The sequence below is a fragment of the Arvicanthis niloticus genome, chromosome 30 (genome assembly GCF_011762505.2).
Source record: "Arvicanthis niloticus isolate mArvNil1 chromosome 30, mArvNil1.pat.X, whole genome shotgun sequence".
Lineage (NCBI taxonomy): Eukaryota > Metazoa > Chordata > Mammalia > Rodentia > Muridae > Arvicanthis > Arvicanthis niloticus.
Genome location: NC_133438.1, coordinates 6,292,932 through 6,319,885, shown reverse-complemented (window position 1 = coordinate 6,319,885; position 26,954 = coordinate 6,292,932). Strand labels below are relative to the sequence as shown.

The following is a 26,954-nucleotide window of genomic DNA, read 5'->3' as shown; positions in this document are numbered from 1 at the left end:
CCCTTCCCTTTGAGAAGGTGCTTTCCCACCTGCCCACCAGCCCACCCACCCAGTTTCACTTCACCCCCACCAGCATCCCTTTTCACTGGGGCATCAAGTTTCTACAGGATTAAGAGCATCCTCTCCCACTGAGGCCATACAATGTAGTCCTATGCTACATATGTGCCTGGGACCACAAACCAGCCTGTGTATGAGCCCTTGGAGCTCTGAGGGATCCAGGTTAGTTGATATTATTATTCTTCCTATGGAGTTACAATCCCCTTCAGCTCCTACAGTTCTTACCCTAGCTCTTAAACAGGAGTCCCTGACCTTAGTCCAATAGTTGGCTGTAAGTATCTCCATCTGTCTCAGTCATCTGCTGGTAGAGCCTTTCAGAGGACAGCCACACTAGGCTCCTGTTTGAAGCACATAGCATCAGTAACAGTCTCATGTTTGGTGCCCATACATGGGATGTATCATAAGTTGAACCAGTCACTAGGTAGACTTTCTTTCAGTCTCTGCTCTATTTTTGTCCCTGCATTTCTTTTAGTTGGGGACAATTCTGCATTAAAAATTTTGAAGATGAGTTTGTGCTCCCCTGCCTTAACTGGAGGCTGTGTCTATATACTGGAAGTGATCTCTTCCAGTTCAGTCTCCCCACTATTGGGCATTTTGGCTAATGTCATCCCAGTTGAGTCCTGGTAGCCTCTCGCATCCCAAGTCTCTGAGACTTTCCAGAGATTGCCCCTACTCCCTAACCCTCACTACTGCATATTTTGATGCATTATCCTGGCCCTCTGGGTGTTCCTGCTGTCTTTCCTCATACCTGATCCTGCCCCTTCTTTTCTCCTCCCCGTTCCCATTCCCCTTCTTTTCTTCCACACAATTTCCTCCCTCCCTCTATATTCTATGATTATTTTTTTCCCCTTCTAAGTGGGTTTCAGGTATTCACACTTGGGCTTTCCTTCCTGTTACATTTCCTACAGTCTGTGAATAGCTTCGTGGGCATTCTGAGTTTTTTGGCTAATATCCACTTATCAGTGAGTGCATATATTTATGCATGTTTCTGTTTATAAAGGCAAAACAACCTGAGACTTTCAGAGAGGTCTTTCTAAGAGAATTTTCAGAGTTGAAAGGACAAAGGGAAGTTTACTTCTGTGCCCTTTTCCAGGATCAAACTTGTAGGTCAGTCTAATGCTGAGGCAGTCTATGTCACATCTGCTGGAGAGGGGACTCAAATAGGATAGTATATTTCTTAATTAATTTGCTTGTCCTAAGGCATGAACTTATGCAAGACTTCATCCAACTATTGCTTTTATCTTCTTATTTCTTATCGCAGGTCTTCTCACTCAATCTCTCAGTGACCAGGGCCATTATTCCTACTAATTCAGATCAGTTCTGCATTCATCAGATTTATGACACAATAATTATGGTTACTTCATCATTCAAATTTCAGCTTCATTGAGATATAATTGACAAAAGGTATATATTAAGATTAAAAGGTTTCGCAACTTTGTATACACATACTCATATGTGTATATTCATGTGATAAGAATTAATGAAAAAAGATCACAAATGTGAAAGAGAGTGGACAAGAGTCATTGAGCACATTTAGACAGAGGAAAGGAAGAGGAACATGTAATTATACAATAATCTCAAAAAAATATAAAAACAAAACAGAAAACACAGAACAAAAACTTTCTTTTTTCCTCATTTTGTGTATCAGTTACTGACAAAGCATTGACTCTATTTGTAACAAGCAGGCATATTACTTATCTCAGTCTCCAGAATTGAGTGAGTCCCTAAAGAACTCAGAATATGCTAGACATCAGTTATGTTTGCGCAATGACAGTGCACCTGAGGCAGATCTTATTTTCTGACATAGCTGAGTCCTCCCTTCCCTGTAGAATGTAGATTCTAGATCTCCCTGGACTGGTAGACATCAGAGAAGGATCTCAGCTCAGCATTTTCTTCTTGGAAAGAGGGAGGTTTGCCTGTCCTGGTGTCATGATGCGCAGCTGGGCATAGGTCACATCATGAAGATTCTGGGATGTATCAGCCTGAAATAGAAAACAGTAAAAGAAGGGTTGTATTGGCCACTGGGAAACCGGGGGTCTGGAGAAGTCAAGACCCACCTGCTCATCTATCACTTGGTCTCTGTTCATCTGTCTGTGTTTTGAGTCCTGTAACTCCTTTGGCAACAGGGAAGAAGAGGTGGTCTGTGCCCTTCTGAGTCTAGCAGGTTTCACCTGGGCATACAAGTGTACGGACGTGTCATCCTCATGTTGGCTCTGCAGAACACAAACAAAGAAACAAAATGAGTAGATTTTAGTTCCCCAATGATTCTTCACCAGTACTTAAACAGGGTGAGAGAGAAATTTATATCAAAAGATATAAATCAGGGAGAAAACTTTTGAGAGGATGGTTTTCAGCTGATATTCATTCTAAAGCCAAGAAAAAAAGCCAGGTTCAGAACTAAGTCTTTTATTTAGGAGAGATGACAGAGGTTCTGCTTAGTCAACAAAATGATGGACTGGGTATTAGGTCTCTCTTGCACCTTACTGACATAAATTATTATAGTTATGCTCTAACTGTATTTTGAGAGAAAAGTTTTATTTTAACAGGAAGGGTGATATGTAGGAGGAGCTAAGGTGGGAGGAGTACAGAGAGGAGGAGTAAGGAGAGGAGGAGGAGAAGGAGAGGAGGATCTAGGTGATGAGAGAGGAAGAGAGAGGGGGCCAGACATGGAGGTGGATATTCACATGTCTCTGCCAGTCACAGATAGTTGATATATCTAGATTGGGTATTAGGTTACACTTCTGATTGATATTGAGCATTACTAAACTTATAAAGCCTTTGGTTGACGTTTAAAAAAATTGTATAAAAGCAAAAAGGTGAATGGGGTATGGGATAGGGATTTTCTAGGGAGAGGAAATGGGGAAAGGAGATGCCATCTAAAATATAAATAAAGTATCCAATAAAAATAATAATATTTAACATAAAAGAACAAGAAACATGTTAGTAACCAGACAGATACTGAGGAGTTAGAAAATATGAGTCACAAGTAAACAAAGCAAGAATGAAATTACTGGAAGCAGGTGTTTCCAGAAACAAGAAGCCAGCTTTGGAACATACTGATGGTTGAAAGAAGGGAGGACAGAGGTTCTTCCTGTGGTGGTTCAGATCATAAGTTCTTAGTGATGTGAATAAATAAGAATCTCACCAGTATGTCTAGCTCCACACTGTCTGCAGGCCTTGTGACCTTCACAGTAGCATCTGTAATAACAAAGCACAAGTGTTTTCCCCATGCAGATTCCCAGGACCAGATCCATGCACGTTTTCTGATTGAAAATAGAAGAGGTCATGACGGTAATGGTACATAGTGAGGATTCAGAGTTCCTGATACTTCACCAGCACTGTGAAGCTGAGACCTCAGACATCTCCCTCCCAGGCCCTCTTTCTCACACAAGATTTCTTCCCGGATGGCAGGAGTTAGGCTGGAACTGAAAAGACAAGAGGGTGTCAAGTGGCAGTGATCGATCAGGCGTGTGGTGTCTAGGTTGTTGGGCATGAGTTTTACCTCTTCTGCAGGTGTCCAGCCATGCTTATTGGCTCTGAAGCTTCGTTGGGATGTTGCAAGTCAGTCTTTGTCTGTACTGCAAAAGAGGAAAAAGCCTCAGCCTGGACCTGGAGACTTCTTACTATACAAAATCTCAGAAGAAAGGGACATTTAAAATTAATTGCATGTGTTCAAATATTCTAACAGATAGAAAGGCTGATACAACCTGACATTGGACAGGTTTCAGGATTATATCCTCTGATCTGAGATTCTACAGAAATGTTTCTAAACTTATCTGCCCCAGGCTATGCTTTTTCCTTGGGCTGGTGTCCTAAACCCCTACTTGGAGATTCCACAGTGAGACCCACTGTCTACTGAGACCCAGGCCTCCCACATCCTGCTCACCTCCCTTCCTGTGCTTGATCTGGTGGCAGAGTCTGAGGAAAAAGAGGGTGAGGACAATGAGCAGTAGGAGGAAGACCACGGAGACCCATATCATAGACTTCTGGGACCTTGCCAGTCCTAGGACACAAGTGATATCATAAGTGACAGGCTGTGGAAAAGAGCCTACTATGTGAGACTAAAGAGGCTATCACAGAACCTGAATGATTCAAGACTAGGTCTTCTGCATATATGCTATGGTTGTTTGCTTGGTGTTTGTGGAAAGGGGACTCCTGACTGGTAATTGGAGTTGTCTCTGAATCCTTTGACTGTTCTTAGAACCCTACTTTTCCTACTAGGTTGGATCAACTAATCCTGATGTGAGAGTTTATGCCTGGTCTTATTGTATCCTGTTGTTCTGTGTTCAACTGATTCTCCTATGTGTACTGCTCTTTTCTGATGAAAATGTGTGGGAAAGTATAACTGGGGGAAATTGAAAGAAGGAGCATCTGGGAAGAGTGCAGGAAGGGAAAGCTGCACCAAAATGTATTGTATAAGAGAAGAATAAATAAAAATATTTTTAAAACAGGTCCTACTAAGTGAATGGCCATGCTGTGTATTTATGTTAACTAACTCTCAATGTGATAGCCATGCAACATGAAACTATATCCCAACACTTGCAGTCAGTTTACCTGTTCCAGGTCACCTAGAAGAAAGGTATGTTGTTGTGGATTAATCTGGAGGTATCTGGTCTCCCGTCTAGTTCCCTACACTGGAGCTAAACATTATAAACTCGAAGGAATTATCCTTGATGCTCTTCCCTAGCTTTGTACCACACCCCCACACGAAGTCACCATCCCAGCAGCAAATAGGAAAGAACTGTTGCAGAAGTGGATTCTAGAGCCTTTCTCTGTAAGCAGATGACACAGAGAATATGAGGAATAACAAGAACTTGCTGCCTCTGTGAGAGCTCTAATTTCAACTTGTAGAAACTGAAAACTACACAATAGAGTGGTTTTTCCATGTCAACCTCTCCTGAAGAAAATTCACCAACCCCATAAATAGCATGATCCATATACTCTCCCCACAACAGAGTTCTTGCTTAGACCTCTGTGGTCAGACACCATGGGAGTTTCATGACCTGATACTGTTGAGTAAAGCAATCAGGGGACTTGACACCTCTCATTTATGTGCTCCTCTTAATATCACTATTCATCAGCATGCCTATATTGCAGCCTAGCCTCTGAGATTCTCTGTTACTAGGGATGTTGGTAAAATCTGACTTCCATACCCAGCACATTGATCACCATCCAAGCTAATACAGGAATGGAGACTCACAGAGACAGAGGTTCCATGCATTTTAGAATGGGATAAACTTCCTGGACAGGAAAATCTAAAACTTTTGTTGGAATGGGTTTGTGAGTACCGAAAGACTGTGGCAAATAGATTGTGAGGATGATGTGTGGAAGATCACCTGCATACTTTCATCCCTTTTAGTCTTACATCTAAACTGCAGCCTCTCCAGAACCTTCTACTTTCTACATGGAATATTCTAGATTCCATGTAGAAGGTGGAATGGTCATTAATTATAAAATATCAGTTTATTTCTTAATCTCTGAATAATGAACCTTCTTTGTATGATCTTTTCTATGTTAAACATACTCCTATACCATCCAAGAGCTTCCTTGGTCATAAATCATGGGTTACCTTCTGAGCTCACACAGGTCAGAATCACCTCACCTGAGACTTTGATCTCCACAGGAACACTGGGGTGTGACAACAGGTAAGGAGATGAGCTTTGAGAACCAAAGCACATATAGAGACCCCCAAGGACTGGGGTCACAGCACTCAGGAAGAATTCTGCCTCACATTGCGGATCTTGGAACTTTAATCTCTGATGCATAGAAGGATAGGCAGCACCATCCTTGAACAGAAAGAAAGTGTCCATTGGGATTGATGATTGACAGAGAAGGGTCACATTCTCTCCTGAGGACACAATGGTGCCTGGATGCACTGACAGATTGGGTGTGATATGAGGATGTCCTAGAAAAGAGAAACATGAGTGAGGAGCTACAGTCACAGTTCTGAGGTTCTATTTCAGTATCTAGTCTATATATTCAGTTAGTCCCCCATCCACTCCTTTGTCAATTGGTAGATCTCTGAGATTCCTGAGAAGATTAACCTCACCCTGAGATTTTCATCATCATCTTGATGATAATTCCAAGGTCTCCTCCCAAGTCTGTGCCAAGTTGAATCCTTGCTGAATTCACAACTTTTACTCACCTGTGACCAGGATGTCTTGAGGGACACTAGGGGATGACAACTCAGAAGAAGATCTGGATGCACCATAGCATCTATATTGGCCAGCAATAGAGAAATCCACAGAACCGAAGGTGAAGTTGGCATAATATTGTCCAGTCTGTGACTGATTGACAACGAGCTGTGTGAGGTCACTTTTACCCTCTTTGGATAGAGCAAATCTGTCATAACTGGTCTCAGAGGAACACTGGAGTGTCAGGTCTGCTCCAGGGGCCAGAACAGGGCCTTGCTGGTTCAGCAGGGAGGGCTTCCTTGACAACCCTGAAACAATGAGAGATAACATGTCATAGAGCTGATCTTGTAATACATTCCACCCTGATCCTGTTGTGAATATGAAATGACCCCTAATGCTTTGGCCTTAGTAGTCAAGACCTTTCTTCGGCCACTTATTTCCCAGAAACCTCCTGGAAGTGGCAAGACTAATATAATAACAAAATATTTTGTGGTATCAAAATACAGTTAAATAAAAGGCAAGATTTCCTCACCTGAAACATATATCTCCAGATGGTTACTGGCCTCTGACCACACATATGGGGTACTTGCATTGTATCCATAACATCTAAAGGGCCCCTTCTTGCTAAATGCCACAGAGATGTCAGAGAACAGGGCCTGGGACTTCCCAGTGTCTATGAACTGTGCCTTCTGGGACCTGGAGAACTTCAAATCTTTCCCAGTCACAATGAACCAATCATATTTTTTTGAGGAGACACATTGGAGGGTCACATTAACTCCTGGGGTCACCACAGGATTGGGAAAGGCTGAAAGAATAGGTTTGCCATGGTGTACATCTGTGAAAAGAAGAGGCACACTGTCAAATGAGAAAAAAGCTCCCACTGCCCTCAGCAGATGGACTGTGGGTGAACAACTTTGGAACAGTATTTCCTGGAGAAAAAGAAAAGGATTATGAACCTTACAGAATTGTCACCTGTCACCACCAGCACAGGTTGTGACTTGGCTCTGTCAACCTAGAAATTCGTAAGAGTAACAGTTGTATAGTTCTGCATTCAGGCTTGTCAAAAAAAAAGGATGGTGGGATTTACTTTATTGTGCTCTATTTGGATCCTTCTGTCCCAGATTCTGGGATTCTCTGTTTATGTATCACATAGGTCCCTGTTGTCCCCACACACCATATGGTTTCAGAACTCCCTGAGGGGATCACGGAGCCTGAATGAGCCCAGATGGTAAAATTTTGACGGGACCTACAAAGTAGAGGAAGATGTACATATCTTAGGATTGCTGCACAGAAGTCACAGTGACAAATCACATTTAAACTGATATACAATAGCAGAAGGACACACAAGGATCCCACATTTTTCTGGACTCTTGATATCCACAGTTATTATTCACCTAGGTTTTTGCACACAGGTCCAGCTATATTACACATTCTGTAACAATAGGTGCAGAAGCCTAGGATCAATCACCTACCACACATCAAGTCTTTGCTTGGGATCCTGTTTCTGTAGTGATATCATTTAAATGGAAGGCTAGGGCTTTCTTACCTGAGATGAAGAGTTCTATCTGATTACTTGGCACTGACCACAGGTGGGAGCTATTCAAGTAATAGCCATAGCATGTGAACCTCCATCTCTAGTTGTGGGTCACAAGACCCAATATGAACTGGGTCAGGGATGACCTTGAGTATGTATTTTATATATGCAGTCCTGGAGAGTTTCTCTTCTTTCATTAAAGTTAGCATGAACCTTTTATATGCCTGATGTGAGTCACACTGAAGGGTCACATGCCTTCCAGAGGACACCACAGGCTTGAGAATGGCTGACAGGGTAACTTTGCTGGAGTAAACTCCTAGAAGAAACTAGGAAGCCTGTTAGGTGAAATATGTGGTAAACATTGTCTGGCTCTACTGGGATTTGAGGAAGAGACACCACAGTGAACATACACCTTTCTAAAGGAAGTTCTCGGGGATTTGGAAGTGTCCTCTCACCTGTCACCATCAGCTCCAGTGTGTCACTGTGCTGTGACCACCCACCAGAATTGTAACAGTAACAGTGATATTGCCCTGCATTATGCTTTCTCATGGATGCAATGAAGAACATGGCCTTGTTACCAGGCTGCTTTGGAGTTTGTTTGAGCCAGGAAAATGTGTTTCCTTCTTTATACAGGAAATATATGTTGGTTTCCATGGTCCCCTCACACCAAATGGTCACAGAATTCCCTGATTGGATCACAGAACCCGGCTCAGCCCACAAGGTGGGTTTCTGGAGGGTCCCTGCAAGGAAATAGGTGAGTAAGACGTAGGACTTTGCACAGTTCTACAGTAACGATCAACTATACTGTGCTGAGTCTTGACTTTCAATGAATAGCCAAAGAATTGGTAATGACATAAGAAGACCCTTCACTCACCTGAACATCCCAGGTTTCATTCTCATTATCACATACCCCACACACACTTTATTGGATGATAAAAACCAAAGCCTGCATACTGTGTCTTTGGCTCAGGAGCATTTGGTCCTCGGACATACCACATACCAGGGCCTCCACTGGGAACCTGTGTCAAGTGCAATGTTATTTCACAGAGACGCTTCAGCTCCCTCACCTGAGACCAGGAACTCCAATAGGTCACTGGCTTCTGACCACACCTGAGGATTATCTTCAGAATAGCCATAGCATCTGAATCTCCAACTTTGTCCAGAAGTTATTGGACCCACTTGGAACCTGGCCAGAGACGCCATAGAGTATGGGTCTTGTAAGCCAAAAGATCTTTAGATTTTCTGATCATCGGTTCTTAAAATGAACCGGTTAAATATCTGATTTGAGGTACATGAGATGTTCACAAACACTCCTAAGTTTACAACAGGGCTTTGTAGGGCAGAAATGGTGGGTTTTTCATAGACTCCTAGGAGAGATACGCATGAAATAATGAACCAGCATAAACAATCACCTCCATAGATGGTCTGTGGTAGGAGGTACTGTTGGGTTAGTATTTCCATGACAATAACATCTGGATCTTAGACTCCTGAGAGCACTCTCACCTGTAACCACCAGTTCCAGGGTGTCACTGGGCTCTGACCATCCAGCAGAGGTGTAAGAGTAGCAGGAATATCGCCCTGCATTCAGATGGGTCACAGATGGGATGCTGAGTTTTGCTTTATTGTGGTCCATTTGGAGCTGTCTGTCCCAGGATTCTAGGCTTCCCTCTCTATATAGCATATATGTTTGGGTTTTGTGGTCCCCCTCACACCAGATGGTCACAGGGCTCCCTGAGGTTATCATGGAACCTGGATGAGCCCAGATGATGGGTTTGTGATGGGTCCCTGTAAGGAAGTAGAACATGAGGTATGCCTGTCAGGAAAGTTGCTCAAAGAAGGTAACACTTGCAAATGAGACTTAAGCAGATCTACAATAGCACAGGGACACATTTCCCAAAACTCTTGGGTTCCACTTTTAATATCAACCCCGATTTCTGCACCTTACATCCAGCAGTATCACACATTAGGTTCAGTATCCCTGGCTCTCAATCATCCACTACACATCACATCCTTCTCTGGAATCCTGTATCAGATGTAAAATCATTCAAGGGAAAGCAATGGCTTCCTTACCTGGGGCCAGGAGTTCTAAGAGGTTACTGGGCCTTGACCACGACTGGGAGTTACTCAAGTAATATCCATAGCATGTGAACCTCCACCTTTGGTTGGAGGTAACAGGACCCACTGTGAAAAGGGCTCGTCGTAATGCAGGGTATGTTTGCCATGAGGGCACCACAGTGGAGAATTTCTCATCTTCCTTCATTAGAATAAACCTATTATATGGAGCTTGTGATGCACACTGAAGGGTCACATTTCCCCCTGAAGTCACAACATAGCTGGGAAGGGCAGACAGCCTGACTTCACCGAGGATAACTCCTAAGAGAGATGAGGAAGCCTGTTAAGTGAAATCACATGGGAAGCATTGTTACCCTCTTCTCAGATTTAAGAAAGGGTCTCCAAAAAACACAGTCCTTTTCTCAAGGAAGATCCTGCAGTATAGGTAAAGTCTTCTCACCTGTCACCACCAGCTCCATGATGTCACTTTCTTGTAACATGTTAGTTGGGGTTTTATAGGAACACCAGTATTGACCTGCATGATTCCATTGAATCGGTGAGATAGAGAACTTGGCCTTCTTTTCAGTTTCTAGAAGGGTTGTTGGTATCAGGTAATCTGGACTTCCTTCTTTGTGGAGATGGTATTCTTTTCCATGTAAAGACCCTTCACAGAAGATGGTCACCTGTTGCCCAATGGTCACCACATTGCTTGGCACCACCTTGATTGTGGGTTTAGAGAAGGCCCCTGAAAATATCAGCAGCTGTGTTCAAGGATATATCCTTCAGATACCAGTGGTCAGACCAAGAATGTTTCAGGCATCCCCAGCATCAGCCCACACCTGCTGTTCTCCATTTTCTTCTTTCAGGAGTGACCTGTAGTCCCTATCAAATATGTTTAAAATGCTACAGCTAAGAAGACACTCACCTGACAGTACTGGGTTCCCAGATCCCAGGATCAATCCTGAAAGAGAGATACCTGTGAGTGCTTGCACTGAAACCTGAGCAGCTCCTCCACATTCAGATGACTTCTGAGCTGATGAGACATCCTGATGTTCCACAGAATGGTTGTGAGGTAGATTTCCTCTCAGACAAAAATTCTCCCCCTCAGTCTTTACATCTCACCAAGATACAGCAGTGCTTTGAGTGTGGGGGTCATGGCATCCTTTAGTTGCTGCAAGTTTGCAGAGTTTATCTTCTTGCCAAATAAACAGACACAAAGTATATGGCCTACACAGTTGGGATTCTTCTTTGTGTCGTGAGGCTGTCATATTATCAGGCTCTGAGAAAGAGGAACTCGTCTGGAGCATCTGACTATTTTTTTCCAGATCTGTAGTGGGTTGGGCTCCAGAATATGTGGTTTCTGACTCTGTGGTTCTTTAGTTTTGGTTTTTGAGACATAACCACTTGCATCTCACCCAGTTCTAAAACTCATCCTATTCTCTCAGCTGCCTCTGTGCTGGCAATACAGCCGAAATCTGGTTATGATCTCTTCATGCACATCATCTCCATTGTGCCCATCTATATCTGCCTGGATGATCCCAATCAAAGGAACTAGGACCAAACACCAGATGAACCTGGTTGTTTCCTGAGTCTGCACCTTCACCTATAAAAGCTCAGAGCTGCATGATCTTTTTCTCTCAGAACATCTTTTTAGTTATTATTCATTCCTTCAACCAGACTAAACCCTTGGGATGCTTTGGGGATATTATATAAACTTTTCCTGAAGATATATAAACAATGTGTACTCACAAGATGAGACACCAGTGACAGAAAGCTTTATTTCTGTCAAGACTCTTCACAAATCCAGCTGGTGAACCAATAGGTTATATTAGGGTTCATTAGAAGTGTGTGATCAACTTTTCAGGTTTTCTGATTTTTTGAGACAGAGTCTTACTACATAGCTCAGGTTGGCCTGACTCTCACTGTGTAGACCAAAATACCTTGAACTCAGAGAGATACACCAACCAGCCACTGCCTGTTAAGTGTTGCGACAACAATATGCTTCACTATAAAAAAACATTGCCAATGTTCAGTGTTTATATCACTGCAAAAAAGCTTTACCCTCCATATGTTATATGGCTACTATTCAACAGGGAGAGCAATGGCCTGTAAGTCTGTACACCATGTGAAATACATAGGGCACCAACCTTGTGTAAGTCATCTGTGTATAATCACAGTTACTTAGACATCAAAGGGCAAAAGTCATGTTGTTCCTGGAGCCCAGTGTCTCACAGCATGGAAAGATGCAGGTTGAAGCTGTAAGGAGGATGCATAACAGAAGAGACAATCTGAGAAGCTAATTTTTCAGTTGTCATGGTTGAATACAGAGGAAACTTGAAGAGATATGTAGAAGGAAATATGGTATGTACATGAGTCTTGATTTGACTCCATTCTGTTGAAAATCTGCTACAGATGCATTGTCCTTTTCCTAGCAACATATGTCATTTCTGTAGGAATAATCTTAGCAACATCCTTACCTCTCTGGTATTCCTATTTTATTGTTCAGAATTCTTCTGTCTTTTTGAAAGATAATTTTGAGTTAATACCCATTCTAGCTTGAACATTGTTAGTATCCTAACTATGAGCCTCAGCATCATCCTGATTGTCTACTATCAGTCTTATTTTTCACCATGGTTATGGGTTCAGAATCCTTGTGAGTAAGAATTGCACAGGACACATTAACTTTCTGACGTATTAGAACATAGATGGTGTACAATAGGGTTTTAATCATGTAAATGTTTCAATGAAATGGACACTGTCTGCTCATATACAGATGATTCATACATTAAGTCTGAGTTGAAATGGTCAGCAAAATAAATTATGGGCTGAAAAACAGAACTGAAAATTAAAGTTTGCAAATGTGCTCAACAAAGAAAGGCTAACACTGTGTAGTCCCTGCATAGTGGATAGTGTCATGAAGTTCACTTCAGGGACCGTGTTCTACCATGTTGGGTGAGATAGGGTCAGAGCCCCTGCTTAGTGAGTGCTAAGTCAGTATATGCCCTGTGCTCTTTTTGCAGGTGGGTATTGTGATAACTCATCTTACTGTCTGCCGTCCACAGTGACACTAAAATCGACTACTTCCTACTTTCATCCATTGGCATCTGTCTCATGTGTTAATATCAGTTTCAGTTTAGAAGCCACACTGTATCCATTCCATGAAGGATAGCAACTAGTAATCCATGCAGATAATTCAAATTTTTATTCCCCTTTCAAAGTTGACTGATTGACAACAGATATGTTGATCTCAGGCTGTGTTCTCCCCTTCTGTATGTATCAGTTCACTTTCTGTTTCTATAACTTAGTATTTGACCCTGTGTCATTATAAAGAAATCTGTTTTGTGCATTTGGTGTTTCAGCTATTATGTGAGAAGAGAAATTTCTTTTCTGTTCCAATCTATTTAGAGTTCTGTAGGTTTCTTGTGTGTTTATGGGTATCTCTCTTTTTAGATTAGAGAAGTTTTCTTCTATAATTTTGCTGAAGATATTCACTGGCCCTTTAAGTTGGGAATCTTTGCTCTCTTTTATACCCACTATCCTTAGGTTTGGTCTTCTCATTGTGTCCTGGATTTTCTGCATGTCTTGGGTTAGAAGCTTCGTGCATTTTGCACTTTCTTTGACACTGTTGTGTCAATGTTTTTTATGGTTTCTTCTGAACCTGAGATTCTCTGATGCCATTTACATGTCTTTATATATTTGAACATTGCATTAGGGTTATGTGTCTATATAGAAATTATTAATTGTACACAGTTTTGGAAAAGAATAGAAGTCTATATTCTTTGTTCACTCAAGATCAGAAATGAAATATTAATGCTATGAATTTCTGTAATTCCTATGTAGAATGTATCTTATTTATTATCTAGTATCTTGGCTTACAATATGGACAAATTCTAAGCATTTATTTAAAATATCACAATTTTTATTTTGTAATGAAAATATACAGCACACATTTCAATATGAACCTTAAGAAATGTTTAGAGATATCCTTCAAATTTATGACAAACCATTTTATCTGAGTTAAATAAAAATAACTTCAAAAAATAAAAAATAATAAGAAAAAAATCTGGTGAGATTAGCTGATAATTTTCAAAGATGTAAGTCTAAACTCCATCAACCCTTGTGCATTCTCTGATAAGGATGCTGTTTGCTGTGGCATAGAATGCTAGCAAAAAGAAATAGCTGACCCAATAAGAGTTGATCCCCCTCCTGCTGGCCTGGACTATGGTTTAGATTCTTGTTATTTTGTTCCTCTAGCTTCCTAAATGCTAGACAAGACATCACTTCCTTCTCAACACTCTATATCTAAGTGTCACCCTTTCTCCTTCCTCAATCTTTCTCTGATGACCACAGCTCTTTATCTGACATTGCAGTTTCTTCCTCAATGTTCCAGGCACTCATGCTCACTGCAGGAATGTCACTATATTCCATTTAAGACAGAAGAGTAACACTTAGAGCTATACAACCTCAAGCAAGGCATAATTTCCTTGCTCCCTCTCTTGATGTAGGATGATGTTAATGTCTTTACTTTTAAGGTGACTATGGGAACCCAAAAGTCTGGTGACATGGATAAGTTTAAAAACCTGGGTCAACAGATGGTTTTAATGCAGAATTGTATCAGACCTTCAAGGAAGACCTAATACCATTTCTCTTCAAACTATTGCACAGAATAGAAACAGAAGGAACACTACCCAATTTGTTCTATGAAGCTAAAACTACACTCATACCTAAACCTCACAAAGACCCAACAAAGAAAGAGAACTTCAGACCAATCTCTCTTATGACCATTGATGCAAAAATACCCAAGAAAATTCTTGCACACCCAATCCAAAAACATATCAAAACGATCATCCATCGTGATCAAGTAGGCTTTATCCCAGGAATGCAGGGAAGGTTCAATATGCAGAAATCCATCAATGTATTCCACTATATAAACAAACTCAAAGGAAAAAAACACATGATCATCTCACTAGATGCTGAGAAAGCATTTGACAAAATTCAGCTTCCCTTCATGATAAAAGTCTTGGAAAGATCAGGAATTCAAGTCCCATAGATAAATTTAGTAAAAGCAATATACAACAAGCCAGTAGCCAACATCAAACTAAATGGAGAGAAACTTGAAGCAATCCCACTAAGATCAGAGACTAGACAAGGCTGCCCACTCTCACCCTACCTATTCAATATAGTACTGGAAGTCCTAGCCAGAGCAATTAGACAACAAAAGGAAGTCAAAGAGATACAGATAGGAAAGGAAGAAGTCAAAATTTCACTATTTTCAGATGATATGATAGTATACTTAACTGACCCTAAAACTTCCACCAGAGAAGTTCTAAACCTGATAAACAACTTCAGCAAAGTGGCTGGATATAAAATAACCAATTGTCTGGTTTAAATGATAACTGTACCCATAGGATCACATGATTAAATACTTGGTCTCCAGTAGGTTGAAGTGTTTGGAAAAGTAAGGAGGTATAGTATTGTTACAGGAGGCATTTCATGAGGGCTTTGAAATTTCAAAAACTCAGGTCATTCTCAGTGCCCTCTCTCTTCCTCCTGCTTTAAGGGTAAGATGTGACCTTTCAGCTGTTCCTGTCACCATGCTTTTGCCTTGCAACCTCTGAAACCACAAACTCAATTGAAAATGTCTTTTTATATTTTGAGTTGTGAGCATAGCCTTTAACAGGTTAGCCATCCCTCCAGAACTAAAAGTCTCCTTTTGTATACTGGTTTGATGATGGAGTTTTGTCCAGCAAGAGAAAAGTTACTAACCCAATTCATAAGATGTTTGATATATTTGATCCGAGTTAGAGGAGATTTTCTGTAGTGAGATCAGGATTGGCCCAGCTTACATCACAAAAGAGACAGGGCACTGGGATTCTTGAGTCTAGAGATCATATTAGTGTAGGAAATTGAGAATTCTAAAGTTTAATAATGAGATGATCAAAGAACAACCCTGGTACTTAAGAATTAACTAAGCCAAGTGCCAAGAAGGCAAGGTGACTTTTACAACTAATGACATTGGAATAAAAAGATGATGCCAAAGGTCTGGGGAACACTATCCTCCCCAGTGAGGGACTCTGAGTTACTCTAGCTATCGTGAGAAAACAGATTTAATTCCCCATGAAATAGATTCAGAAGAGAGTTAATTTTTTGCTGTTTTTAAAAACTAGTCGTCTTTTCTGTTTTCAAAACTGTTATTGCATTAGAAGGCAGAAGCATATAATACTACTTTATTCTACTGTTACCTTGCCCATTTCATTACCCATCACCACCTCTCTTCTTGTGAACTTCTGATCATGTCGTTTCCCACACTCTTTCTAGAAAGAACTATTTTTCCATTAATCTATTTTTCGTTTACATCCCAGTTGCTGCCCCCATCTCAGTACCTCCCTCACACAGTCCCTTCCCCATACTCCCTCTTCCTTTCCTTTGAGAAGGTGGATGCCCGCCCCACTAGACGCTCTCTATCCTGGCACATCAAGGCTCTGCAGGGCTAGGCATATCATCTCCCATTTAGGCCACATAAGGCAACACAGCCAGGGAAACAGATTCCACAACTCCACAGATAGGCAATAGCTTTAGGGACAACATCCTTCCAGTTCCATGGGGACTCACATGGAGACTGAGCTGCACATTCACTATATTTGTACAGGGCCTTAGGTCCAGTCAGTGTATGTCCTTTCATTGGTGCTTCAGTCTCTGAAGTTTAGTTGACTCTGTTAGTCTTCCTGTGGACTTCGTATCCCCTTCAGGGCTCAGGGAAGAACTACAATGCCCATGTTTGGCATCATCTTAAGATTTAAATAGTCAGTGAATGACATCTGTCCCCAAAGAAGAATGATAATATCTCTGACTCAAATGGGAAAGTCAGTCGCTCACTGGGCCTGATATACAGACCAAGCTAGAAAAGCCATAACTGTAAAGTCCAAATGCAACTAAGAAATCCTTTGAAATTCTCTCATAAAGTAACAATATCACATTAGAAAGGAAGCCAAAATGAATTACAACTTACTGTATCCCAACTGCTAAGACATGGACTACTGTATTAACCCCCATTCTATCATATCTAAAACCCACAGAGCAACACCAGTCAAGTCAAGAGTTGAAACTGTCCAGGGAAGCTGTGCTTCTTTTTTCCCATGAGACTCGGACAGAGACAAACAGAACGGAGCGGGATTCGAACAGGCAGACAGAGAGAGAAAGAGAGAGAGAGAGAGAGAGAGAGAGAGAGAGAGAGAGAGAGAGAGAGAATGCAGAGGGCCCACGCCCTCTGCAGGCGGCTGCCTTAGCCGCTGCACCACCACCAGTTAGCTGAAGCTGTGTTTTCAATACATTTTCTAGTGACAAGTCCATAGACTCTTTTTGACAAAATTTGTTCTTTGGAGGAGTTGAATGTTCTTTGGTTATTTTTACTGTTGTTGCTGCTGTTGCTATTGTTATCATAATTTGCAGACTTAAGACATCTGTAAGTATTATTACAATCATTTAATCCCTGACTTCATTTGAAGTTCAACCTTTTGCAGGACAAGATGTCAGAATTTAGTTTCATTTTTCTGCATAATTGAAATCTGTGTTTACCTTTATTATCATTTGTTGATCTGTCCATCCTCCATGCCCATTTTTACATCTCCATGAAGAATGTTTACATCTTTGTCAATTGTTATGTCTTTGTCAAACCTTGAATCTATTTCACTCCATTTGTGTATATCCCTCTTGTGCCAGTACCTTGCTGTGTTATTTGATATGGCTCAGTAGTACAACATGGAATCAAGTATTGTGAGATCCCCTGCACCATTCACTTTGTTCAGGACTTATTTGGCTATCCTAGGTCTTCCTTTGTGTTTCTATATAAATGGGATGTTTTTTCCTAAGAATGTGAAGAAAGGTTTTGGTACTTTGATTGGGATTGCATTGAATTTGCAAAAATTTTTTGGCATGATGGATACTTTTCACAATATTAAGTCCTTCATCCATATACACAAAAGAGGTCTTTCCATCTGCAAGAGTCTTTCTCAATGTTCTCCTTCAAAAATTTGAAGTTTTCATCACAGAGGTCTTTCAACTACTCCATTAGGTTTATTCCCATACATGTTTTTTATTTTATGAGACTATTTTGAATGGGGATGTTTATGTAATTTCATTGAAAGCATATTTGTTATTGATATATAAAAAGGCTACTGAGTTTTGTAAGTCAATATTATATAGTACCACATTTATGAAACTGTTCATCATTTCTAGAAGATTTCTGGTAAAAGTTTTTGGGCCCCTGTATGCATAATATCATAGCATTTATAAGTAAGGATAAATTGTTCTGTCCTATTTGTACCCTTGAGCAATATAGTATTAGATTGGGAAGAACTGAAAGCATGCCCTCTATAACTATGATGACAAATGCTATCTACTCTTTTACTTTTTTTCAAAATATAACTCAATGGGTTGTAGACGTTCATATGAGCAGCTGTTCTCACATCCTCACCTTGCCTACTTGAATGCATTTTATAGTTCATTTTTTCTGGTTATTCAACAAAATGATGGACTGTGTATTAGGACTATCTTGTACCTCACTGGTACAAATCGGCATAATTATGCTCTAATTGTATTTTGAGAGAAAAGTTTCATTTTAACAGGAAGGGTGATATGTAGAAGGACCTAAGGTGGGAGGAGTACTGAGAGGAAGAGAAGGAGTAAGACGAGGAGGAGAAGAAGAAGGAGAGGAGAAGCTAGGTGATGAAAGAGAGAAAAAAAGGGGGAGACAGGGAGGCAGATGTTCATGTATCTCCACCACTTAAAGATAGTTGATATATCTAGGTTGGGTAGTGGGTTACACCTCTGATTGAGCAATACCAAACTTATGAAGCCTATGATTAACATTTTTAGAAAAATGTATAAATGCAAAAAGGAAAAGGGAGCATGGGATAGGGGTTTTCTAAGGGGGGAATGGGGAAAGGGGATGGCATCTGAAGTATAAATAAAATATCTAATTAAAAAATGGAAAAAAAGATGTATTTATTTAATATATTTAAATACACTGTACCTGTCTTCAGACACACCAGAAGAGGGCATCAGATTCTATTAGAGATGACTGTGAGCCACTGTGTAGTTGCTGGGAATTGAACTCAGGACTGCTGGAAGTGCAGTCAGTGCTCTTAACCACTGAGCCATCTCTCCAGCCCTAATCTTTCATTCTTATTCATCCTAGTTCTTGGTATTTTAGCTAGAACAGTAAACAAGAGGAAGAAATAAAGCACAAGTTTAAAAGCAAAACGTCAAATTAGGCCTGTTTACATATAATATGATTCTGTACTTAAGTAATACTGGACAGCCCACCAGGAAATACTTGGATCTCAAAAACATTTTCATCAAAATAGCAGAAAACAAATCAATTCACAAACGTCACTGTTTCCTAGGTGCAAATATATAAAAAAGGATGAAAAGAAAAATTGATGTAAACATATTCAGATCATTAAGTTGATCTCTGCAAAATCAGTAATATTTTGCTCACGTGGAGTTTGTACAATCAGGGAAGTTGTCTATCTCTAGACTGTACATTTTCACCACCCTCAAGAGAACCATGTGCAAATTTTGCATTCACTTCTATCACACTCTCTCAGTTCCTGCTTTATGCCTCTGTGGATCTGTCTATCCTGGATGTATTATAGAGCTGTACTTACCTAATAAGTGACACTGTGTTTTCCACCCTTTTATTGAGTATGTTTCAAAGTCCATCCATATATTAATACATAAAACTGTTTTGCTGTGTAAATTATATTTCCTTGCTTTATATCAAGACTTTAGCAATTTCTGAGACACAGAAAACAATGTATAAAACAGGAGACAAACAGTCCTTTGATATAATGAGACTTCATGAAAATTTGTAGTGCCCTACCCCCAACTCACCATGAGAACCATACAGGAAGGCAGAGGCAGGAACTTCTACCACAGCAACTTCTGCTTCCTCTTTTCTGGTTCCTGCATGAAGCTGACTGACTTGGGTATAAGGGAAGAGCCTTGGGTGTAAGGGGAATTTCCAGGAGCCCAGTTACCTCTGCTCCATCCACCTAGCCCTTTGTTTATCATTCACTCTGGGTGCTCCCTATTCCTCTTCTCACAGGTTCAAAAAGCAATCTTTAAATTACTGAGAAGTCTCAAACTTTGGTAAAGTTAAGATGATTCTAATTTTCTCCCTGAGAAAAAACAATCAACTTCTGCCTTTCCCTACAGTGTTGGGTTTCTAGGAGAACAGTTCTGACCACAGAGTGGGTAAAAAGCCCACAGTCTCTCAGCTGAGTGGTTCCAGTGTGGAATCCATTTGCATTGACCATGCTTGTTTAAAGCTCGATGATATGTATTCTATTTGAAATCATGGCTGTGAAACATGAGATGCCTCCTTCTTCCATAGAATAAATATCTGAGGCTTCCAGGTTCTCATGAAATCATGACAGAATAAGGAACATTCTTCAGTGGAGGAAAACATGTGGAAGATGTACACATTCCTGTTTCATTTTTGGAATGATGTGGTCAGATGCTAGAAAGAAGCCCACCAGAGTAATTTCTCAATCATGTCCTAAAAGTGACCTAGCCCATGTGAGGCCAGCATCATAATTTAATACCAGCTCCAGACAAGTGCATTATAAGAAAACAAAGCATACATGGATAACTCCTATAAGCATAAGTACTAAGTCTTCAACAAATATCACTCAAACATCACATAACAAAACTTCAGTAAATGGAAGATCTCACATACGATGTTGATCCCATTAGAGCACATCACCCATACAAGTGTATCCATGTGATTTCTTTATGATGCTATTATACTAAAAAATATTCGCTAATATACCATTATCAGAACATTTTCTGTTGTGGGTCATGCAAATTTAGTATAATGCTGTGTAACAAGTTTAATACATAATGAACAAATAAGATTTACCCTATTATACAATGATGGTCCAACAACCCCCAAAACCAGTTATAATCATCAATGACAGCAACCAAGCAAAAGTGAAAATAAACATAATAATGATATAAAAAGAGATAAAGAAACAGCATTAGGCAATTCTCAAAATCTGTTCATTATAAACACTCACCATCAACTAAGGATAGAGAACTCTCTCCCTGAATAAAATCCTACTAAAGATACTAACATTAATATCATATTTAGTGGTAAGAAATGAAAAATTTCACGTTAAGTTGGAAAGAAGACGGCAATGTCCACTCTCTTCATACAATTTCAACCTTGTACTTGAAGTCCCAGCTAATGAAGTAAGACCAGTAACTGAAGGTATCCTTATTCAGATTGAAGATCTACAGCTGTCATTGTTGGCTTATTGTAAGATTTTCCATGTAGAAATTCTAAATGATTTTGTAAATTTACTTTGTTGAATTAAGCAGTGACTTTTCGTGTGTGTGTGTGTGTGTGTGTGTGTGTGTGTGTGTGTGTTGCCTACATGGATATTCATACTCATGAAGACCAGAGGATGTCAAGTTATCTGAAACTGGAGTTGTGAGCCAATATGTGGATGCTAGAAGTTGAACCAGGGGCTGCTTGAGGAGCAGCCAGTGCTCAAAACCACTGAGCCACCTCTCCAGTCCCCAAAGAAGTGATTGCATCACAATGACTCAAGACTGATTTATTAATAAATCAATTGCTTTGCATATGGCAGGAGTTAACAGTTTAACAGAAAGTGCATCAACTTTATGTATTATTTCCAAACCTCTCACACATGGTTTTACACGGATGGTATGAAGTTGGCCATGGAATGATTATATTACATACACCAATCACACAAATGATATAACAAACAAAGCATGTTAACAATGCCCCACCACAGAACTGCTTCAAACACCAGCGTGTTGGTGGCTGGCAAGTCTTTACATTTTTATTGGATATTTTATTTATTTACATTTCAGATGTTATCCCCTTTTTTAAATTCCCCCTCCCCAGAAACAACCCTATCCCATCTCCCCTCCTCCTCTTTGCTTTTATACCATTTTAGTTACATGCAAGTATTAAGGTCAGTTCTAGGTTGTGGAACTAGCAATACAATAGATGCAAATAGTCAAGAAACAAGCAAGACTATAAACACAAATAGTCATGTTGGACTCTAAGATCCAAAACCAGGGGACATGCTTCCCCAGAAACAAATGGGATTCGCTCACAAATGGGATTCGCTGCAATAACAGGAGGTTTATTGATGATAAGATGTTAGCCAGTATACTGGGGTTTCCCTATGAGCAGACAAGAGGAACCCTGAGTCAAAGTTGGAAGCAGTTTTTATACAGAATTTACAAGAGCAACCACAAAGGACCACAAATGTTGACTTTCCCATCCTGGAATGTGTCTCTGTGCTCTGGGCCTTCCCCATCCTCAGGTGAGTTCCCTTCAGTGTAATCTGAGGAATGTTAATCAGCCTCTCCCTTCCTCCTCTGAATGTTAATCCAGCAAGTGTCCTCTGACTAAGGAATGTGCTCCTCCTAGAATATATCCTGGGACAGTGAATTCTAAGTTCAAACTGAGACCTAAATTTTAAGTTCAAACCAAGACCTGAATATCTCATATCTGGGTCCTACAGTGAGAGAACAAGCAAGGCAATAAACAAAGTTCAGTGATCACTATTTCTAAGGGCTTATCAGGAAGACCAAAATATCTGAGCCAACTTCCCTGTCCTAGCCCAAAGTCATTTTCATGTCTGAAGTCTACTTCTTTGTTCTAGCCTAAGATTTAGATTCCTGCCTGAAATTACTTCTTTGTTCTAGCCTAATGTCAGATTCCTGCCTGAAGCCCATTTCCTTGTCCTTGATGAATGTCAGATTCCTGCCAAGCAGTGCATTTCCTTTTGAGAGGCCACACAATAAGCATGTGGTAGTAAGTGAAGGATCCCAGAATCCCCAAGAGAGTTGCAAGACCTGATTGTTGTCCAGTTATTTTTCTTTCTGAAATCTGATTTATGCTTGTAGTTATTGTTATTGAGCCAAATACCTTGTTCTTGGTAAAAAAGGACAGGCTCTCAAGGCACAGTGAGGAATTTGGTGATTTATAACGAATGAAAATGTTACATTAAAGTAAGAGAAAGTCAGAGAAACATGAAGTTTAGCATCTTTAGGACAGGATTTTTTCTACTGTCATGTAGTAAGAAGAGAGGAGGTATCAGTCAACAAAAGTCCACAGTAAGTGGAAAAGAAATAGTCTTAATCTAGTGTGTCAATGATCTGTACTCCATGTCCTCTTCCTGAACCTAAACATACATACTCCCTGAACAGTGCTGAAAACATAAGCCCCAGATTCTCTTAAAGAAACACTTTGAATCCCCGGATATATTTCCCAGAATCTGCCACCAGGGAGGGATACAGTGCTCTCTTCTCTTTGTCTCCCAGATGAGTATCAGATCTGTCTCTGATTGTGCCAGGCCTTTAACTGCAGAATCCCCAAAACAAGGAGGATCAAGCCAAGCACAGCCATCAGGATGATGTTTTCCACTGTATGATCCTGGGGTTTTGATGCTGGAGACAGTGCACAAACAGGTCAGGGCAGAGAAAGTCACTCCTAGGTGAGTGGATGTCCAAGCACAGCACCTGAATCTACTGGATAAGGAAGACTTGATCCTCTGCATCCCACCCTTAATGGAGAACTCCAATTACTCACCTGCCTTGGCTTCTGATGTGTTGATAGTCTCAGATGCTCCTGAAAAAAGCAAAAGGAAAAAGGTAGGATGTATGAAGTACTTAAGAAACCTGGGCCTTTCACATGGGATTCATATTATTTCTTTTATTGCTTGAATATTAGTTTAATCACATAATTTCTTGAAGATTCTTTTCCTGTTAGGGTAGAGCTCTCTCTGTTTTACCAACAACAGCTAATTCCCATGTTGCTTCATTGCATATATCAATGCACAAATATATCAGTGCACATATACATACACATTGATAGGTTCTACTATGAAGTGATATATGTATGCTGAGAGTGGTAAAATAATAAACTTGTAAAAACATATTAACAAGACATGTTAATGTGAATGGATTTGTAATAATAAATATATTTAACCCTATGATATATATATATATATATATATATATATATATATATATATATAAAATCACCAGTGTACATGCATGTTTATATTCTATATACAAAATACAGACATAAAATGTGAAGCAGGAAAAATGTCATATGTAAGAAATTCATTCTTCTTGCCAGACATAAGTGCAAATAGAGATCACTACATTAAACCATGTAAATCAGACTCAAAAAGACAAATACCACTAAATGTGTTCACTCACAGGTGTTATATAGACACACATAAATTCATATACATGATAGCTTTCATGTCTTAATAAAGAATCATATTTTTGCAACAGACAGAAGCCAATAAATGGATCCACAAGTGGTCAAAATGCAGAGAAGTGATCATGAGTGCCCAGCTCTAATTAATACATATACAACACAATTTCTGTATTGAAAACCAGGAGAATGTCATGGAAAATTTGTCAGAGAGATTGTTAAGAGCTAGGTGACCAGGATGCTTGTTTAGGGACTGTGTATTTTAGCTATTACAGGGTAGATGTACCCATAATATATCAACAATATGGTTGCCTAAAGAAGACCTGAATAATTACACCAGCATTTCTGGGCTAATCTTTTTATATTCATAATTTTGAGCCCTTGATTTCTCCTCACATGAGATAGTCACTTTCATACCTCTGTAGACCTTAAAGCCTGGCTGAGCTCTGAATTTGACTTTGGAGTGAATCCTTGCAAGGCAATTAGAGGCTCTGTCCTAGATCCTCCCTACAAAGATCCTACTGTTCAGTCTCAAGATCCTCTTGGTTTCTCCAGGGTTGATTTACTTCTGCTATTCTCTGTCTCATTGCTCAGCTTTTAGCCATGCTTTGCTTCCAAATGAGGTATAAAGACCTGGGACAGAAAGAAACACTCACTTTCCAGCACTGGAGACCTGAGTCCCAGAGTCAGTTCTGAAAGAGAGTTTCTTGTGAGTTTATCCATCACTGAACAGACATCCCATCTCTAAAGCCTCCTGAGTTCTCTGGACTTTGCTGAAGTTAAATCCGTGCTAGACTATAAGGCTTAGCCTCTCCAAGACAATAATATATCCTAACCCTCCTTATATCTCACCCACACAGATCATGGCTGTGTAAGTGAACATCATGGTATCTCTTCACAGTAGATCCAAGTAAATAGGCAACACAGAGAGAGTCACTTTGTTGAAAGGTCAACATCCCCACAAAAAGGGAAATGAGAGCAGCTGTCTTTCACCTCCCTGTCACTTTGACTTGGACAGACAACAAACTCTGAACTCACTTCTCATAAAAAGGTCACCTCCCCCAATACCATTCACTTCTGCTTAATGTGTCCTCAATGCAGTGAGGGCCAACATGCAGCAACTCACAGAACCTGTGCCTCCCTTCAGTTACTGGCCACTTTCAGCTGAGGATGGCAGAGGGAGGATCCTGCCCCTGTACAGCTGCACCATGTGGTGTTCCTCAGTCTTTCCACCCATCTGTCTTCACTCCACCATAAGGTCCTCACCAGGGCCACTAATCTAACCACCCTGGAGATACTTCATAAATATTCAGGCTGAGGATATAAGGCAAAAACACCAGTAGCAGAGACATGCTGATCTCCTGACCTTAGTTCATATGAGCCTTCATCCTGGGGATGAGCACAGAGGAGAACACAGAAAGCTGAGGGAGGAAACACAGCAGGTCTCATGGTTGCAAGTGGGGGTTTTCTCTAAAGAACAGCCCCCTGAAGGGAACTAACTTTTTCCATAGCAACATCATCATCTTTCATCTCTCTGGAAACAACCATCAGAGCTGTTCTTGTCTCCTTGCTGTTAGTGTTTTCTGGTACAGAATTCCTTATGGTAGGATCAGGAATGATAATCTCTTTAATATCAATGTTTCTCATTTTCTGTGCCAGTTAGAATGCATGTAATCTCTGAGGTTCCTCATGTAAAGCAATTTGTGAATACTTCAGACTAATCTCCTTTATGAATATCACTGCAAAAATACTCAATAAAATTCTTGCAAACTGATTCCAAGAACACATCAAAACAATCATCCATCAGGAACAAATAGATTTCATCTCAGGGATGCAGGTATGATTTAATATACTGAAATCCAACTACACAATCCACTATATAAACAAACTCAAAAGAAAAAATAACCACATGATCATCTAATTAGATGCTGAGAAAGAATTTGACAAAATTACATCCTTTCAGGGTAAAAGTTTTAGAAAGATTAGAAATTCAAGGCCCATACCCAAACATAGTAAAAGCATTATATAGCAAGCGAACATCAAACTAAATGGAGAGAAACTTGAAGCAATCCCACTAAAATCAGGGACTAGACAAGGCTGCCCACTCTCTCCCTATCTATTCAATATAGTACTTGAAATCCTAGCTAGAGCAATTAGACAACAAAAGGAGGTCAGTGGGATACAAATTGGAAAGGAAGAAGTCAAAATATCATTATTTGCAGTAATATAATTGTATACTTAAGTGACCTCAATATTTCCACCAGAGAACTCCTGAACCTGGTAAACATCTTCAGCAAAGTGTCTGGATATAAAATCAACTCAAATAAGTCAGTAGCCTTCCTCTACTCAAAGGATAAACAGGCTGAGAAAGAAATTAGGGAATTGACACCCTTCACAATAATCACAAATATTATAAAATACCTTGGTGTGAATCTAAATATCTGTATGACAGAACTTCCAGTCTCTGAAGAAAGAAATCAAAGATCTCAGAAGATCTCCCATGCTCTTGGATTGGCAGGATTAATATAATAAAAATGACCATCTTATCAAAAGCATCTACATATTCAATGCAATCACCATCAAAATTCCAAATCAATTCTTCATCGAGTTTGAAAGAGAATTTGCAAATTCATTTGGAATAACAAAAGACCCAGGAAAACAAAAACTATTCTTAACAATAAAAGAACTTCTGGGGGAATAACCATCCATGACCTCAAGCTGTATTACAGACCAATAGTGATAGAAAACACTGCATGGTACGGGTACAGAGACAAGCAGATAGATCAATGAAATAGAAGTGAAGGGCTAGAAATGATCCTACACACCTATGGTCATTTTATCTTTAACAAAGGAGCTAAAACAACCCATTAGAATGAAGACAGCATTTTCAACAAATGGTGCTTGT

The 26,954-nt window shown here is 40.1% G+C and overlaps 1 pseudogene across 1 annotated transcript; it reads right to left on the bottom strand.

Moving 5' to 3' along the window:
• Positions 1-1,420: 1,420 nt before the first annotated feature.
• On the bottom strand, positions 1,421-11,059 carry LOC143440861 (paired immunoglobulin-like receptor B; annotated as a pseudogene). The gene is made up of 14 exons (XR_013108209.1): positions 10,900-11,059; positions 10,703-10,738; positions 10,238-10,522; positions 9,796-10,098; positions 9,229-9,510; positions 6,724-7,026; positions 6,203-6,499; positions 5,660-5,962; positions 3,944-4,060; positions 3,560-3,635; positions 3,391-3,482; positions 3,203-3,255; positions 2,115-2,270; positions 1,421-2,039 (listed from the first exon to the last, which is right to left on the bottom strand). The product of XR_013108209.1 is annotated as a paired immunoglobulin-like receptor B (transcript).
• Positions 11,060-26,954: the final 15,895 nt, after the last annotated feature.